The sequence below is a fragment of the Coenobita brevimanus genome, chromosome 43, assembly GCF_032717465.1.
Source record: "Coenobita brevimanus isolate Jiangsu-jjx chromosome 43, ASM3271746v2, whole genome shotgun sequence".
Lineage (NCBI taxonomy): Eukaryota > Metazoa > Arthropoda > Malacostraca > Decapoda > Coenobitidae > Coenobita > Coenobita brevimanus.
Window position 1 is genome coordinate 13,559,431 of NC_136996.1, and position 19,880 is coordinate 13,579,310.

Consider the following 19,880-nt stretch of genomic DNA (forward strand, 5'->3'; position numbering starts at 1 on the left):
CCGTTATGGTTGGGTTGGTTGAGACACTCCCAATGTCAGGTGTTAATTTCTTACTTGGAGATGATATTGATGGAAGTCAAGTGAGTCCAGCTCCTCAGTTGTCTAGTGAGCCAATGGCTGTGACCCAGGATTGTGATGTCCCTGATGTGTTCTCTGCATGTGCTGTCACTAGGGCTAAGTCTAAAGTTACTGGTGACTTAGAGGATAATGATGATGATGATGTTATCCTAGCTGACACTTTTCTTGCTAATTTGGACCACTCACCAGATGAGGCAGTACCCCGTAGTGTTGATAATTTGTCTCGTCATGAGTTGGTTGAGTTGCAGGTTGCTGACCCTGAGTTGAAAGGTCTAGCTAACTCTGCTTGCAGTGAAAAAGAGTCAGCTGGTGCTTCTACTTGTTATTATATAAAGTCAGGAGTACTTATGAGAAAGTAGAGACCCCCAGCAGCATCAGCCGACTGTGAATGGGAGGTTGTACATCAAGTTGTCATCTCTCGTGTTTGTAGGACAGGATATCATTAGAGTGGCTTATGATTCCAGTTTGGCAGGACACCTTGGAGTGAGGAAGACTGTGGCACGCATTTTGAAACACTTCTACTGGCCAGGTATCTTCAGAGATGTTTCCTGGTATTGTAAGTCTTGTCACACCTGTCAAGTTGTGGGGAAATGTAATCAGACCGAAAAGGTTGCACCTCTAGTTCCCATTCCTCCTTTTGAGGCGCCATTCACCCGTGTGTTGGTGGATATTGTGGGCCCTCTTCCTAAGACTTCTTCAGGATTTTCTTATGTGTTGACCCTGATTGATATGGCTACTCGTTATCCTGAAGCCATTCCACTTAGAAATATCTCAACAAAGAACGTGGTTAAGGAAATGCTAGGGTTTTTCACAAAGTTTGATCTGCCCAAGGAGGTACAGTCAGACCGGGGAAGTAATTTCATGTCAAATGTTTTCAAGCAGTCTCTGAAAGAGTTGGGCATCACCCAGATCACGTCTTCAGCTTACCATCCCCAGACCCAAGGAGCGTTGGAGAGATATCATCAAACACTCAAATCGATGCTCAAGAAATACTGTGTGGAACATCAGAAAGACTGGGATAAAGGTCTTCCATTCGTTGTATTTGCCGCAAGAGAATCTCCAAATGAATCACTGGGCTTCTCACCCTTTGAACTACTGTTTGGCCATGAAGTAAGAGGACCCCTTAAGCTACTCAAGGAATGCTGGCTGTCGGAGGAAGATAACGTTAACCTGCTGGAGTATATGATGAAGGTCAAAGAACGGCTGTCCACTGCTTTACAGCTGGCAAGAGAGAATTTAGGAGCTGCTCAGGAGAAGATGAAGACTTGGTATGATAAGAAGTCCAGGTTACGCCACTTTCAGCCAGGAGATCAGGTTTTGATTCTGCTACCGGTGCATGGCCAACCTCTTCAAGCCAAGTTTAGTGGTCCTTATTTCGTGGAGAAGAAAGTCAGTGATGTCAACTATGTCATCGCCACACCAGATCGTAGAAAGAACAAGCAACTTTGTCACATCAACATGCTAAAGTTATATCACAGGCGGGACGAAAATAACCCAGTCTGCACTGTAGTTCTTCCACCCGAGTCTGCAAGTGAAGTTCTCCCATGCAGCATGAGCCTGAGTGATAGTTTGGGGAAGAATCCTGATATCATGAATGATCTCCAGACTAAGCTTTCTCATCTACCTCCCGAGGAAAGGCAGGAGTTTTCGGTATTACTGCAGGAGTACCCGCAAGTGTTCCTTGCCACTCCAGGAAGAACCACTGTGTTGATGCATGATGTCGATGTTGGAGACGCAAAGCCAATTAAACTGCCTCCCTACCGTGTGAACCCAGTGAAAGTTCCTCTCATCCAGAAGGAGCTTGGCTACCTGTTGGACCACAAGATGATTGAGCCCTGTCAGAGCGAGTGGAGTTCTCCTGTCACTCTAGTCCCTAAGCCAGGTGGGTCACAGCGGCTTTGCATCGACTACAGGCGTGTTAATCAGATAACCAAAACAGACACTTACCCTCTCCCTCGCGTGGAAGATTGCATAGACAAGATCGGAAAGTACATCAGTAAGTTTGATTTGTTAAAGGGATACTGGCAAGTACCTATGACTGAACGTGCTAGGGAGATCTCATGTTTTGTAACACTAGGAAAGACTTTTGCATGTTCTGTAATGCCGTATGGTATGAAGAATGCACCAGCCACATTTCAGAAGCTCATGAATGTTGTAACAGACAGTTTGGCAGGGTGTGTTGTTTATATTGATGATGTATTAATCTTCAGTGACAACTGGAAAGATCATCTATGCCATGTCAGTAAATTTCTTGAGCGTTTGGTTCATGCTAATCTTGTAGCTAATGTATCAAAGTGTGAGTTTGGTCAAGCTAAATTTCAGTACCTTGGTTACGTAATTGGTGATGGAGATGTTGCACCACCAGGAGCTAAGGTTCAGGTTATAAGTGATCTTCCCAGACCTAAAAGTAGGAAAGAGCTACAAAGATTTTTGGGAATGGTAGGTTATTACAGGAGATTTGTTCTTAACTTTTCAATTCTTGTATCACCACCTACAGACCTACTGAAAAAGGGAGTTAAATTTGTCTGGACCGATGACTGCGAATCCTCTTTCAGGAAACTTAAAGCTATCCTGTTAAGTCAGCCAGTGCTCGCTACTCCAAATTTTGCTAAGCCTTTTAAGATGGCTGTTGACGTAAGTGATACGGGAGCTTGGGCTGTTTTGCTGCAAGAGGATGATCAGGGTATTGAACACCCTGAATCTTATTACAGTAAGAAGTTCACTCCACCTCAAAAGAACTACTCAACTATTGAGAAAGAGCTTTTGGCCTTGATTTTGGGTTTACAGTATTTTTCATTTTGTGTTCTGGTTTTGACCCCATAGTCATTTATACCGATCATAACCCACTGAAATTCCTTAGTAAGTTTAAAGATAAAAATCAGAGATTGACAAGATGGAGTATACTTCTTCAGGAGTATTCATTAGACATACAGCATGTTAAGGGGAAAGAAAATGTTATTGCAGATTGCTTATCTAGACTTTAGACAGATTGTTTTAGAGTAATAAGAAATTTCCTTTGTAAATTTCTTTTTCTTTGTGGGGAGGTGTTACATAGCCTATGATTTCATCATCCTTTGTATAATTCTAACATACAGTATGCTGCATGTTTGATCACGATTCGCCTCGTGGCTTCCATAGTGCGTGTTCTACCTCACTCCCCCCTTCTCCCCTTATAGTAGAGTAAGTCGTTCTTTCTGTTGTTCAGAGCAGGATTGTCAACTCTTTGTCCCCTATGGCTTCATTTGCGCGTCCTTCTTACAAGTTGTATCAAGCTCTGCCATCCCATATATAATGAGCTCAGTCTCTGCATTAATTTCCACTTAGATCTACTCCTCATTTCGTTCACATCTCTGTCCTCCCCTGTACAGTTATTATTATTTTTGTGAGTGCTCAGGAAGTCTCCAACCATCTAGCTGCTGTGTAATTTGAGTGTAAGTGTTGTTGCGTTTTTTCTTGTACTGTGTAGCATGGGGTGTTGTTTCGTGGGCCTGGTGAGGTTTTTGTGATTAGTGTGGAGTTTTTACTGTCAGCCAGTAGATATAATATTTTGTATCTGTAATAATATATATTGCATTAACTGAGCATTATCCGGTTTTCTCATTTTATCAGGGCTGACAGATAAATTTACTCTTGCTAATTTCCTGTTAATAGAGGCTATTGCAGTTAACCATATTTTTAACCTGTTTTTTGCCATTACATTATCCTTATGAGCCCTGAATGTTTTGTTGTTAGTTTGAGCATTAAACTTGAACTTGTAATTTTACCCAACTCTTTTGTTTTGAACCTGGAACTTTGCGTAATAATATATATATATATATATATATATATATATATATATATATATATATATATATATATATATATATATATATATATATATATATATATATATATATATTATACCGTATATAATGATTTACAAAATCGTATGGAGAAATCAAAACGAAAATCAAATATGTACGTCATTGGACTGAAGGGGTATACCATATATATCTTGTCAACGTATCTTCTTTTTCTTTACAGTTATTTCCTTCTCACACTTTCTTGCCCCGGCTTTCTTTATCATATTTTCTTCCTCATCTTTGTCTCCTTTTCTTTGTATAGCTTCCTTACCTGGCGTCATATCTGGCAATTACCTGAAATAATTGTTCCTCCACTCCCCCTCGCCTCATTTCTGCCATTCCTTTTCCTTATTATAGCGTGTTCTTTGTGTCATTTGCTCCTTTTCCCGTTGTGTTCTGACCAATCTCAGAGTTCCGCTTTTTTCCATCTTCCTGTGTCCGTCAATTTTTGAACAGAGGGTGAACTAACAGTAAACCTTTATAACATGCACTCATATGTTTATTCTCTTCGTCTGGTCACCAGATTTATTTTTGAAGGAACTTCGCAATGCAGTGGCGAAAAGCCTGTCCATACCAGTGAACAGTGGACCTACAGTATAGGCTACTTGTCACATGCAATCATACTAGTCAGGTTTATGGTTAGGGAGCAGAGGAGATGAAGATGCTGGTCACTGTTGTGCTCAGACCTGCTCCAGAGAAAAGATGCTAATAATAACTGCGTATTACTGTCAGGTCTCCTTTGGAAACTAAACCGTCGAATACACTTTACAACATCCTGGCTCTTGTTAATGGAGTTAATTTGACTGCTTTCTTAAAGGGCTGAGATGTGTAATCTGCGATATCGTAAGTCCTAGTGAGGTATCACGACTATGACAGGCATTTACGGAGTAGACCATGGCAGAGTAACACAGTGGAAATCCAGAGATGGCGCAAGAGGAACAAGGATACAGAAGGCAAGACTGAAAGACGAGATTTGGAGCTTTGTTGGGATTGGATGGAATAGGCTAGCAACCAAATAGGTCAGACTGGAAAAAATATGCAAGAGGCCTTTGTCCTGCAGCGGAATGGCTCGAGATGATTATGATGATGATGATGATAATGATGTGCCACGGGATTATTTTTATAAACTAATTCGTTGCTCTTATTAAAAAATTCTTTAGTTAAATTAAATGATTATTCTTAATTATAACGCTAATAAAAGATATAAGATGATAATCCATGTAATGCTACAGCTTCAGCCTGTTACGATAAAAAGAATATTTGTGAAGTAGTGGAAGATGTGAAAATGAACAAAACCCACTCTAGTTCGTCTACCTTAATTTGGCGGAGATTTTCGTCCCTTTGCAGCATATTTTCTATAAAACAAGGGCAAAATATAAAAGGGACTGCGGCACTACATCATATTAATGGCATATATTCGTACTCCCGTCATATTCTACAGTTTGTTTCTTGTTACAGCTCAGCATTCAGTATGGAAGGATGGATATTTTAGGCCTAGTTAAAGTGGATAGAGAATAGTTCTTTAATCAATTATCTCCTGACAACGGTGACTGTCTCTTGCCTGGAACTCTTTGATGTTGGTTAGTCGCTGGACTGAAGACAAGGAAAAACTTTGCACAATGGTAGAGAACTGGTTTTGAACTCTGACTGTACGGCAGTTAATGAGGCCAGTTCTCTCTCTCTCTCTTTCTCTCTCTCTCTCTCTCTCTCTCTCTCTCTCCTATATAGAAAGAGAATCTATCTATTGCTAGACGCCTCAATCCCGTTCGGAGTGGCCACAAACAAATCGACTCCAAGTCGCCCCGTCCCCCGCCATTTCACTGCCCTGCTCCCAACTCACACCCCCCTCTCTAATATACCTCTCCACCCCATCCCTTCATCTCATCCTCGGCCTCCCCCTCCCTCTCCCCTCCTCCACCTCACTCACATACACTCTCTTCGTCAGTCTTTCACCCTTCATCCTCTCCACATGGCCAAACCACCTCAGTGTATTCCTCCTAACGCTTCCTATCACATCCACATCCACACCACAACGCTCCTTTATATCCTCATTTGTCAGCCTGTCTCTCCATGTGACTCCACAGGCTCCTATTAAATAACTCATTTCCACTGCTGTCACTCTTGACTTGTGTCCTTCCAACAACGTCCAAGCTTCACTTCCATATGTTAGAGTTGGTATCACAATACTGTCATGTAGAAACTTTTTCACTTCCATGCTCACTTCCCTGTTTCTTATCACTGTTATCAAGGAACCAGCAACCTTTCTTCCTTGCTGTACCCTTTCAAGTACTTCACCCTACAAACCTCCATCCTTACTCATCACACTACCCAAGTACTTAAACGTACTCACATTTTCCAATTCCTCACCATCCAACCTCGCTGTACATTCACTGACCACCTCTCTCAAAAACCATCACTTTACTCTTCCCTACATTCACCTTTAGATTCCGTTTCTTACACTCCCAAACTCATCCACCAAGCCTTGCAGCTCCCCTTCGTCTTCACTCAGCAACACGGTATCATCTGCAAACAACACTACAGGGAGTTTCCAAACACTACCCTCTCTCACTAGGGCCACTCCAACATCCACTACCTGCCTTGTACTTCTTTTAATACCCCATCCATGTACAGATTAAACAACCATGGAGACATGACACATCCCTGTTTCAACCCAGCCTTCAAAGAGAAAAATTTACTCAGTTCACCATCCACACGCACTGCAGCCTTAGCACCATCATACATACTCTTCACAGCATTCAACAACTTCCCATCTACTTGATATATTCTTAATACTTTCCACAATCCTTGTCTATCCACCCTGACATATGCTTTCTCCAAATCCATGAAGGCCGCATACAACTTTCCCTTTTCTAGAAACTTTTCCACTAAAGATCTAAGAATGAATATCTGATCTACACAACCTCTTCACTTCCTAGAAAGAGAGGTTTTGGTAAGAATTAGGAATACTGGATGGAGAGTACATTTTTACTGCGACATTCAAGTGCTTTGCTTTGATTGCAGAAGTGACAGACAAGAGAATGAAACTGGTTAAAATGATCCGTACTGTATTCACTTTAACTAGGTAAAAAATTGCCATCTCTTAATCTTCAACGATCAGATCGAAAAAATTATTAACGTTAGTGTCGTTAATCACAAAGGAGTGCTACGAAAGGATACAAGACCGTAGTAATGTCTTATTCTGACAGTGACATACAGGAAATAGGAGGAGAATTTCTCCTCCAAATAAAGAGAATGATCTAAAGCATAGTTACTATTACTGAATTTTCGGACACCAGTACTTATCTCCCTTTAGTATCTACGTTACATGATTGCACTTAGTAACCCCTTCATCCGGGGACATATTCATTTTCTCTTAACTGACATCAAACTATTTCGCTTACCTTTGGGGTCCCCCCCTTCCCCTCTATATATTTTCCTATTAATTCGAATCTGAACATAGGTTTAACCATCCTTTATATGCGACCCAGCAATCCTCCTATGTTCATACACCTTGACACGTCACCACCTAGGCACTAATCCCGAGCGTCCATATTGAATACATATTTTGGCTGACTCATTCAGACTAGTGCATTAATATTAATGAGGTGTTTTTATGACATGTTGGCATGTCTTGTGGAGGATCAGAAAATTTTAATAAAATGCAGTACTACTGAAGTATATCTTTTTCATTGCACCTCTTCGTGACTAGCACCATGTTCAAGTGTCAGTCTCTTCTTACGGCAATTTTGCGCCTAGTTAATGAGAGTAGAGTATAGTTTCCATATTTTCGATTCTCCAACAGTTGACAGATCACAGTGTAATACCACTAGGGAAAAAGGCCTTACAAGAGCCTTTAAATATTGTGGTAGCTTCGTTTCGGTTTCCAATTCCCAGCAAGGGCTAGTATTAGCACTAAAGAATATGAAGAACTCACTGGAACAGTATCTTAACAGTCTGAAACGGTATAATTAAATTCAGTTATACAACCTCATAATATACAACCTCATACACCCGTTAAATAACAGCGTACTGCAATCACTGTATGAGCTCTCCCTTAAGTGTTATTAAAAGTTAAACTCATTAGGTGCACCTCCAGCACTGCAGGAGGTAACGAGGCAGCCGACCTGTGGGAGGTACTGACATTATCGAGTTAACAAGCCGTAGTCTAATTTGGCTACCGAGCCATTAGACGGGTATTACGTCACTACATCGGTGAGGTAACACGGGGAAAATTACCATATGAGACAGGTAATAGGGCAGTGACGTCACTACTTGAGACAGGCAGTGTGGCAGAGCAACTTTACCACACTGGTTAGGTGAGTTCTCGTCACTAAAGGCGTTGGAATGGGAAGCTGTTTTTGTGGTGGCACGGATATACTGTAACTGGGGACTCAACTGCCTAGTTATACAAATCCAACTACTTCTTCATCCCCCGAAAGGAATATCGTAAACTGTGGGAGGACAACTGAAGTCTGCAGTCCACTGTGTTCACATTTCAGATAAACCTGCGTCTCTAGCTAGTACTACTACAACAGCTACTACAACTACCAGTCGTGTACCCAGAAAGTTGAAAAGGGTTTTTTTTTTTTTTTTATCTTTTTAACTGTGCAGCCCATGACTTTGGCGAGCGCAGAGGGCCTGTACAGCTGGAGGGTTCGAGAGGGGGGGGGTTCGCTGTAAGCCTCACCCTCCGAAAAAATTTTGCATTTTGGCCAATTTTATGATAATTTTGAGGCCGTATGGAATGAGTATACGACATAAATATAGCATATTCTAGAGTAATTTTTGAGTATTCTGTGTCACTGAGTTATGATTCAGTCCCTCCAATAACCTAATACTACTAAAATTCAAACGCTCACATTTCGATAAAACAACTTTACAAATGTAATAAATTAATGACAAATTATATATATATATATATATATATATATATATATATATATATAAAGATATATATATATATATATACTCATTTCAAAGCCAAAGGTGGCTGTTGTGTATATATACGCAACGACTTATCTTGCTCTCGTGTTCCTGAACTCGGTTCTTCTGAATTCTCTACACTCTGGCTTCGGCTTTCCTGTCATTCTCTGACTAAATATATCTGTGCTGTTTACTTATCCCCTGATTCTACTGACTATCAAAAATTCTTCGACTATCTTACTTCTACGATGGAACACATTCTATCCATTTCTCCTTTCTCTGAAATCTCCATTCTAGGAGATTTCAATGTTCACCACCACCTTTGGCTCTCCTCTCCTTTCACTGATCCACCTGGTGAACAAGCCTACATCTTTTCTATCCTTAATGACCTAGAGCACCCTACCCGTATCCCAGACCGCCTTGGAGAGACCTCCAACATACTTGACCTCTTCCTCACAACTAATCCTTCTGCTTACTTTGTTAATTTTTTTCTCTCCGTTGGGCTCCTCCGATCACAACCTTATCACCTTAACCTGTCCTATCACTCCGGTACGGCCTGTGGACCCTCCAGGGAAACGTCGTCTGTGGCATTTTGGAGCCGCTGTACTTCTTTGATTTTCCCTGGAATGATTATTGCTTCCATGGCTGTGAGCCATCTGAGTGTGTCTTGCGCATTACGGAGGTTATTCTCTCGGGCATGAAAGCATACATTCCTTTCTTATATCCTTTGACTAACGCAAGAAAGCCTTGGTTTAATCACGCTTGTTCTAATGCTGTCCGCAACAAGGAGAGGGCCTACAAAAGGTACCGGAGCCAACCCACCCCTGAATCACATCATCTTTACGTTTCTGCCCGGAATCGTGCTAAGTCTGTTCTTCGCTCTGCTAAAAATAATTTCATCCGTACTAAATGCTCTCAACTCTCCAACTAGAATTCTTCCCGCTCCTTCTGGCACCTTGCCAAAAACCTTTCTAACAACTTTACCTCATCATCCTTCCCTCCTCTTTTCTACTCTGATGGTTCTGTAGCTATTTCTTCTACTGATAAAGCAGATCTCTTCACACAGACTTTCTCCTCCAATTCCACCTTAGACGATTCCGGTGCTGTTCCTCCATCACTTCCCCCCTCTGACTTCCTCATGGCTGACATTAAAATTTCTTCAGCTGATGTATTTTCTGCCATCACTGGCCTCAGTACTAACAAGGCATATGGGCCTGATGGGGTCCCTCCTGTTGTTCTCAAGAACTGTGCTTCTGTCCTTACACCCTGCCTAGGCAAACTCTTTTGCCTTTGTCTGTCAACTTGTACCTTTCCTTCTTGCTGGAAGTTTGCTCTCATTCAGCCAGTCCCAAAGAAGGGTGACCACTCCCAACCCTCCAACTATCGTCCAATTGCTTTAACGTTCTGTATTTCAAAAGTTTTCGAGTCAATTCTCAATAGAAAAATTTCAAGGTATCTTTCCTATCACAACCTTCTTTCTGATCGTCAGTACGGGTTCCGTCAGGGACGCTCCACTGGCGATCTTCTCACCTACCTTTCAGACTCCTGGTCATCCTCCTTTCGGGACTTTGGCGAAACCTTTGCCATTGCACTTGACATCTCAAAGGCTTTCGATCGAGTCTGGCATAAATCTTTAATTTCCAAACTGCCCTCCTACGGTTTCTATCCTTCTATCTGTGCCTTCATCACTAGCTTCCTTTCTGGTCGTTCTAGAGCTGCTGTTGTAGATGGCCATCGTTCCTAGATCTATCAACAGTGGTGTTCCTCAGGGCTCCGTCCTATCACCAACTCTCTTCCTTTTATTCATCAATGATCTTCTAAGCTGTACATCTAACCCTATCCACTCATACGCTGATGACTCCACCCTTCACCTTTCCATTCGGTTCCCGCAACTGTTATGAGTCCATATTATATTTACAAATCATAATAGATAAATAGACAGATAGACAGCTCTATGCGAGCCTGGGAATGGGAAATGATCTTGCAAGTTAAACTGAGGAAGAGCTGATGACAGTTTAGGAAGTAGCAATGTCAGGAGATGATGCAGGTAATTTGTCAGCTAAAGAGCAGGAGAACAAAGCCTAGTGACATACACACATACTCACACACAAGTTTCTGGAACTTTCCAACCACAGTGTAACACACGTGACACGACCCCTGTTTCACCAGAATTTAGGAAAGAGCTCAGAAGGAGAGTGGCCATAGAATCGGCAGATAGTAGGGAGGAAGGCTTAGAACTTGGAAGAGAGAGAGAGCAAGACAGGGAGGTAGCTAGTGGGACTCTAGTTATACTCACTCGTGTGTGAGAGACTTTGTTAATATTTCCAAGACAAATAAAAATAGTCCCATACTCTTCTTTACCTCTCCTGTCATTGCATGACAAATGGGAACCAAGATTATCTACTTACAAGCAACTCAAGTATAACAACCGCTCGTCCACGTCTAATATATATAACTTCCCTACAAGTAACTACAAAGTCATTTTGTGACATTTGGTATCAGCGAACGTATATGGACCTCGTCTACGAATCAACAGTGAATTCCTACAAAATATCGATTGAAAACAAAAAAATACCTCTCACAACCGACAACTCACAACCAGCTCCTGACAGTATTCTCTCCAACCTTCCCTCCGTCTTCCGATCATCATGCCGATGTAGAGGTGAAGAGGTCACAGGACGCCTTGCAAGTAGTTTAACAAAGTACTGATACGAACAGTCTTGCAATTTCTACGACGAACCAACGAACTACAACCATCTACAATCAACTACAAGTAACAACTCCACGAGTCGTCTGTATAATCTACACGCACCTACAAATAGCGGCAGTCTTCATCCCACAACGAGTAAATCACAAGAGAAAAGGACCGAGAATACATCAAGAAAGAAAAAACAAAACAAACAAACGAAGAGTGAGATACAATTCACAACAACCAGACCTCACCCTCCTCTCTCTGCTACATCCACCCAACCTCCACCGCTGACGCAGGAGTGAAGAGGTCAAGACATGCAGCAAAACAACAGAGCCACATTTATAACGCGACTTACCTTTCTTCACCCAGCTTAAGCATCGCTACTCAGTATTCACCACAGCTACCAGTGTGGGAAGCCGACGTCACCATGTGCTGAGATGACATCACAACGCGAGTTTGCCACGCCAAGCAACGTGTGACTGATACCAGGCACTTCTCATCCACTACTCATTACTCATTATTCACATGGCTCCTACTCATACTCATTTATTTCCACAGTATTGAGTTGGAAATTCGACGTTCTATGCTGAGGTTTGCCTGGGACAGCTGTTATCCACCACAAGCACCAGGCCATGGAATTTCCTGAGTAATATCGTCCATCAACACAGCACTAGATTATTAAGAGATCTTCAATCAACCCTGCATTTTTCTTCCGAGATCGACTTTTGTATCGACACACCTCTACGATCTGTATCAAGTGGGTAAAATTATACTTACTCATTTCTTCTCAGTGCTAAAATTAGCTATATTCAACTTTTTTTACTTATTTCCATATATACACTTATACACTCACTATCTATCATTTATTTCAACATATTTACTCATCTCTTTTGTTAGGACAAATAAACAAAAGGCGTATTTCATAACACCATATCTTAATGACGAATATTTTCGCCACCACCCACGTTAATACCAGATGACACACATTTAGCCACAACAACAGACTCACAATTAAGAGAGCACCAAGGCAACACACCAGATGACACACAATTTGCCACAACAACAGACTCACAATTAAGAGAGCACCAAGGCAACCCAACCCTTGTACAAACCTCACCACAAACTAAAGACCAAGAAACAAATACGGCAGTTTCAGATGATGAGTGGGAAACCCCCTCTGACGTAGCAAGTGAGGACTTTGTCCCTGACTTGCACACGTATGCCGATATACTTAACAGGGTTCACCGGTCAGGTCGTACATATTCCACCATTCCCTCACACAACGATAAACAAGTCCAAGTTGAATTAACAGAGCAAACAGTGAAAATTAATCAAGAAACAAATACCGCTGATCTAACAACCACACCCCAAGTGTTTGTGTATCATGAGGATAAAACTGCCCCAAAATTCTCTGGCACAGAAAAAGATCACACTGATGTCATTTCATTGGTCAGTCAGTGCGAACAAATGTTCATCAAGCGCCACATACTAGATGAACAAGAGAAAATTGCTATTTTTTCATCTTGCATAAGCCAGGAAAGATGTCCAGCAAGCAATTTATTGCGCTCAGATATGCTCCATAAAGCTAGGACATGATGAATTTAAAACTGAATTTTTGAAGAAATTTTCTGGAGGTATGAACTTATTGCCAGGTATAATTCCAAAATTACATAAAATTGTAGATCTTGTAAGGGAGCACACTACAAACCATGTGCTCAGGGAAATAACTGCTGATGTCTCCACAATCAAAAAAACATTGTTAGTTACTTTGGAAAACTCAAATTGGTTAACAGATGATGGAAAGATGTCCCCAGACCTCGTCGTGGACATCATTGGTTATGTAGCTGCCTTGTGTAAATTACCTGATAGGACCCTTAAGATCGTCAAGACGATCGCATACACCCCAGGCATGTGCTTGCTAGACTTAATGAATGAGGTAGAGATGCAGTGCAGTAAAGCAGGTATGGTCGACACACATGCACATTCTAGTAGAATGAGGGTACCTGAGACAGTATCAGCTGTGAAAACATCTACACCGACCCCAAACAGGGAACAAAATCCATCGCGACCCGAAAGCAGGCAGACCAAACAACCAAACATGACGAGGCCTCGATCACAGACGCCAGGCTACAGGCAGTTTCATAAGTTTTCGCTCAGCCAAAGCAGGTCTCACGCCATAAACAACACTACTTATAGGAAATCACATCGTAGGTCACAGTCAAGGGATAGGTCCATTCTATGTCATTATTGTGCAAAACCAGGACACACAAGGTATGAATGCTTTATCAAAGCAAAAGAGGACAAACAAAAGACACAAGGATTTGGTCCTTACTGTAGGCATCATAGATACCAAGGGCACTGGACCAGTGATTGCAAAACAATAGAAAAAATTGTTTCTATGTTCAAATCGGGGGAAGACCAAGTCATGACAAAAAACGAACAAACGTAAAGAAAAACAAGTCTAAAATTCACATAGAAGGCATGTTGGGAAATGAGTGAATCTTGATACCAGCTGTATGTGAGGATCAAAACGTTTCCTTATTTTTAGATACAGGCTCTCCAGTGAACTTAATAACACATGAAGAACTAAATAGAATTCTTAAAAATAAAAAGAATAACTTTTCTGGATGAAGCTGATTTAGATTTATACACGGTAGATGGACAACAAATTACAGTGAAAGGTATGATAAGATTATATATCAGTTTCACAGAGACTACAAGACCATTCTCTACATTTTTCTATATCGTTGAAAACTTAGCAATTAAAGCTGAGAACATAACCATACTCCCACAAATGAATGGAATAGACTTTGACAGTGAATTCATGGAGGAAATACTTTCAGAGCCCTCACCGATTGGTAAAAGAAAGCCAAAAAGAATTGGTAATATTAAAGGCTTAAACAAACATACACAAACAGATGAGTGTATAGATCCACTCCCACCAACCAACCCCATCCTCCAGAATTAGTGACCCAGATAACAGTACTGATTTATCAATTTTTCCAGCCCATCTCACTAATGATTTAGTTATACCACCTAATTCCTACGTGAAAGTTACCATAAAGAGCAAATTACGGAATAGTACTGTTCTTGTCTTAGAAGAATTATGTAAAGTAAAGGGACTGTCAGTAGAAAACGTATTATGCCATACGAACGACGAAGGGCAAACTCAGATATTCATAATTAATCACATGAATGGGGAAGTTCAGTTGAAAAAGGGGACTTGCATAGTTAATATTGAAAAATGTCCTGCCCCTGTGAAGGAAATAGTTATAGCTGGAGTGACAAGTGTGATAAAATCTTCGGATAGAGAAAGAATAAAAGAGAATTTAATTCACTCAGGTGAATTTGATGAATAAAATGATTTGTTAACCCTGCTGGAAACACACAGGGACACCGTAGCATTGCCCGGAGAACAATTAGGGTGTACTAACCTGATTAATTACATGATCAATGTGCACCCAGAAACACCACCAATTTTCGTACCAGCTTATCGCATACCACACTCCCAACGCACACTTGCAAATCAGTATGTCGATGAAATGTTAAAACTTGGATATTATTGAGCCTTCAGTCTCCCCGTGGTATGCCCCATGATTCTTCGTGCCCAAAAGAAATGGAGAAATGCGTGCTGTAGTAGATTACCGTAAACTAAATAATCACACAATCCCAGACAGATTTCCCATGCCATTGCTAAGCGATGTTCTACAGAATATTGGTCCTGAGAATAACATATTCTCAACCATCGATCTCCTAAACGGCTATTATCAAATCCCGGTATCGAAGGAGTCACGTATATACACTGCCTTTTCTACAAACAGAGGCCATTATCAACATACAAGAATGCCAATGGGACTGAGGACAGCCCCAGGCACATTCCAGCGTCTTATGAATTACGTATTGTCCGGAATTTTAGGACAAGGAATATTTGTTTATCTTGACGATATTATAATCGCAACGAAGAATATTAAGGATCATCTCAGGAAATTAGACTTACTCTTACAAAAGCTTAGTGATGCTGGTTTAAAAATTAAACTTTCTAAATGCAAATTTTGCTTTAAGGAAATAAATTTCTTAGGCCACAAATTAAGTTCTGATGGTATTCACACCACTGATGACAAAATACAGGCAGAGAGATTTTCCTGAACCCACTACGACTGACGAAGTTAGACAATTTTTAGGTCTGGCTGGGTACTAAAGGTCATTCGTACCACAGTTCTCTTATAGCCTTTCCTCTATTCCAACTACTCAAAAAAGATGCTGTATTCCAATGGAAGAAGAACAAAAAAGGGTATTTAACAATCTACAAATTAAACTAACAAATGCATCTTGTTTAGCATATCCAGATTACACAAAATCATTTCTTATTTGTACAGACGCATCAGTTAAAGGATTAGGGGCTGTACTGATGCAGGAAGATAAAAGAGGAAAAAATCAACCAATTGCATTTGCCAGCAGACAAACAAGAGGTGCAGAGAAAAATTATTGCACTACAGACTTAGAGGCACTTGCAGTGGTTTTTGCATTACAAAAGTTTCGAGATTTGGTATATGGTTACGAAATCCACTTATTCACCGACCATAAACCACTGTTGGGTATGTTTAAAGAAAAACTCCTTTCTGGGAGGAGAGCAAGATGGAAATGTACAGTTGAAAACTACAATGTACAAATTCATTATATACAAGGTAAAATGAACATAGTAGCTGACGCATTATCTAGGAACCCGAACACAATTCAGGTCGCGGCGTTAGATCTCAAGGGATATATCCCAAACCACGATGATATCGCAAAGGCACAAAGACTTGACCCAATATGGTCTAAAGTTATATACAAGTTAGAAAGTGGAGATGACATACAATTACCCAAACTGCATGTCCCACTCGAACAATTCACAATGGTCAATAATACATTATACAAGATTAACTCTAAACAACCAAAACGCCAAAGAAATACTAACCAGTTGGTAGTACCTAATGACATGATACCCCAAGTATTACGAACGATACACGATAGCCCACATGCAGGACATCCTGGAAAGGATAAGACATTCAACCAAGCCAAGCTGTTATATTACTGGCCTTCATTACGAAAAGATATAAACAATCATATAGACAGATGCGAATCATGTGCGAAACACAAAGGATACCCAATCACACCTGCACCGATGGGTAATTACCCTGTACCACATCAACCATGGGACGCTGTCGCTGTTGATTTACTCAAGATGCCATTATCATACAATAATAACCTATACTTATTCGTAGCAACGGATCATTTTTCCCGTTATGTCATTTTAGCTCCAATTAAAGATAAGACAGCAGAGACAGTAGCAAAGGCAATAACAGATAATGTAATATGTCGCTTTACTACCCCAAAGGTACTAATAAGTGATAATGGAGGAGAATTTAATTCTGAGATCTTACAAGAAATATGTAAACAATACAACATAAAAAACGTTAACGTTTTAGCCTATCACCCAGCATCGAATGGGTTGGTAGAGAGACAAAATAAAAAAGTATTAGATGTGCTACGACACATTCTCAGTGAAAATTATGCAAGCTGGGATGATAGGATTCCCAGAGTAGAAGCCTCAATTAATGGATCTATAAATAAATCCATAGATGACACACCACATTTCATTATATATGGAACAGATAAAAAACTACCATATGAGCTCCTAGAAGGTGACAGTATGCCCATATACAATTACGATGATTACTCTTAACTCCGTTTACGTGAATTTCAGGACATTCACAAAAGAGTCAAAAAACAATTAACGATGTCCAAGGAAGAAATGACGGAGGCATTTAACAAGAAGGCAAGAGATTCACCTATCAGCTTAGGAGACATTGTTTACGGTATCGTTCATACGAGAGAATAATCCCCAAAATTTGAGGGCCCATACAGAGTAATTAACATAAAAGCAAACAAAGTTTTAAGTCACTGTCAAGTGGCGAAGAGAAACAAGTTCATATTGACTATTTAAAACGAGTTTCAAGGGAATTATCCAATAATTATTCAGCCTCGGATACAACCGAACAGGCGAACGTACCTCAAGAAACCAAGCGAGAAAACAACAATGATTACAAAAAGAAATTAAGATCATATACCAAACAATTGAACATAGGTGCAACTGTTCCAATCAAATCTACAGTACATCATTTACGAGAATTAAATATCAATTTAAACTCCTTCTATAAATGAAATAACAATCAACCGTAACGCACTTCATCACTATCATCGACCACAGCATGACCATATTAGGAAATTAATAGATTTTTTTTTTTTCGGTAGGTTACGGTGAAGGAACTTATGCTATGGATTCTCCTCTACATAGCAAGAGGATATGCGCACTTAAACCCCCAACACATAGTACGACAAGGATGCCTCATAGCTCCAACGGCCACGACTACAATCGTTAAGGACGTCATGAGTACTGAAATAAGTCTAGATTACTTGTATGAATTACCTACTTATCTAGACAGCCTTGCGACGCCGTTGCGAACTCTGGACTTCATGATAGGAAATTATGTTTCACAAGCACATAACACAAAGGAAGTGAATGAAATGGTAAAGTTAGCGAAATGGAAACTAGATCAGGCAAAGTCAACTATGCTCATCATGATCCAAGATCTCCCATCTTACGGAACGGAGGTACTGAGCGACAGGAACAACATCACACGTACTCGCCAAAAGCGCGGTTTCTTCGACCTGGGTGGCGCAGTTCTTGGGAACATCTTTGGATTGGCTACAGAGGATGACCTTAAAGAAATAAACAACAAATCTAATAAGATAGCTCAGATACTAACATACCAAGATAAATTCATCACAGGACAGAATTCAGCAATGAAGACAATTGTGAAAAATCTGAAAAAGGCAGAAAACATAGCTCTCGAGAGTGTAGATAAAATAAATGAAATGGAAGGAAACATTACACTTTTCCAACACTTCTCCATCATCATAGAACATATTGACACGATTCTACTACAATTAGAGAACACTAGACATCGTTTCAGGGCACCTATGCAAGGAATTTCGAATGCTGGTGATGGTAAGATCACAATTGACTTACTCCCAGTTCATGAGCTACGTCAGATAATTAGTCAAGGCATGCATAAACATAAATTGAAGCCGTTGTTCCACAGTAGGGAATTCATGCAATATTATCCATATTTAGAAGCAACACTAACACCAACATCAGTAGTAGTTCATGTACCATTCATAACTGAAGACCTGTTCACAGTATACCAAATACATCCCTTCCCCTATAAAAATAACAACACTTTGGTCATCATCAACATCAACACAGACACCGAACTCATCATAGTCTCCAAGAGACGGGACACTGTCACTTTCGCAAGTGAATCAACAATTGAACGAAAGTGCCGCACATCCTTACATGCTGTTCATCTTTGTCCTGCGTACATTTTCACGTTTCAGCCTACTGATACAGTCCCTTGTGAAATGGCTATATCAGAAATGACAATATTCATAATCATTGCAACTTCACTTTTGCTCCAGATAAACTTGTACACCATCAACGCATCGGACACACAGTTTTTTTTTATATCACTCATAACACATCAGTTTACATAGTCTGTCCAGATATACCACCATCTCATACTTCAGCCTCAGGATTATACATAGCACCAGACTACTGTGCGGTATTTACACCAGCCATGTCTACTTTATCCACCATCAACCACTACGCCATTCTCAATTATACACACATACATTTCCACCCAGTGCCTGATATGGACTTCAACATGAGCACAAGTATTGTTGACTTCACCTAAGTTTGAAACTATGCAGCTGATCAATGAAACAATGAAGCCCTGGGAAGATTGAGTTTGAGTATGTTCAACCCATATTATGTGTATAGCCCAGCACCTACTGTCTCTATAATCTTCTGCATTGTATTTGCAGTACTGCTGTTCGCAATGCACAGAATGCATGCAAGAATTGCAAATTTGGAGTCAGTATTTAGTGGGGGGAGAGTTAACATCCAAGTTAACCCCCCTGAATGAAGTGTACATATTTTGTATATAGTATTAATTATATATATATATATATATATATATATATATATATATATATATATATATATATATATATATATATATATATATATATATTTTTTTACAAAGAAGGATGACCCATGTATGGCATAGCAGTACCATTATCTTTAAATGAAATATCAATAACTCTTATCATAATCTTAATTTTAAACTATTTCTTTTTCTTGCATGTATGCATTTCACTACAATAGCCATAGTACATACTGTATTACAGTTAAATAGTTTACTTTTAATGCATTTATTCAATTATGTATACAACTTGTTTAA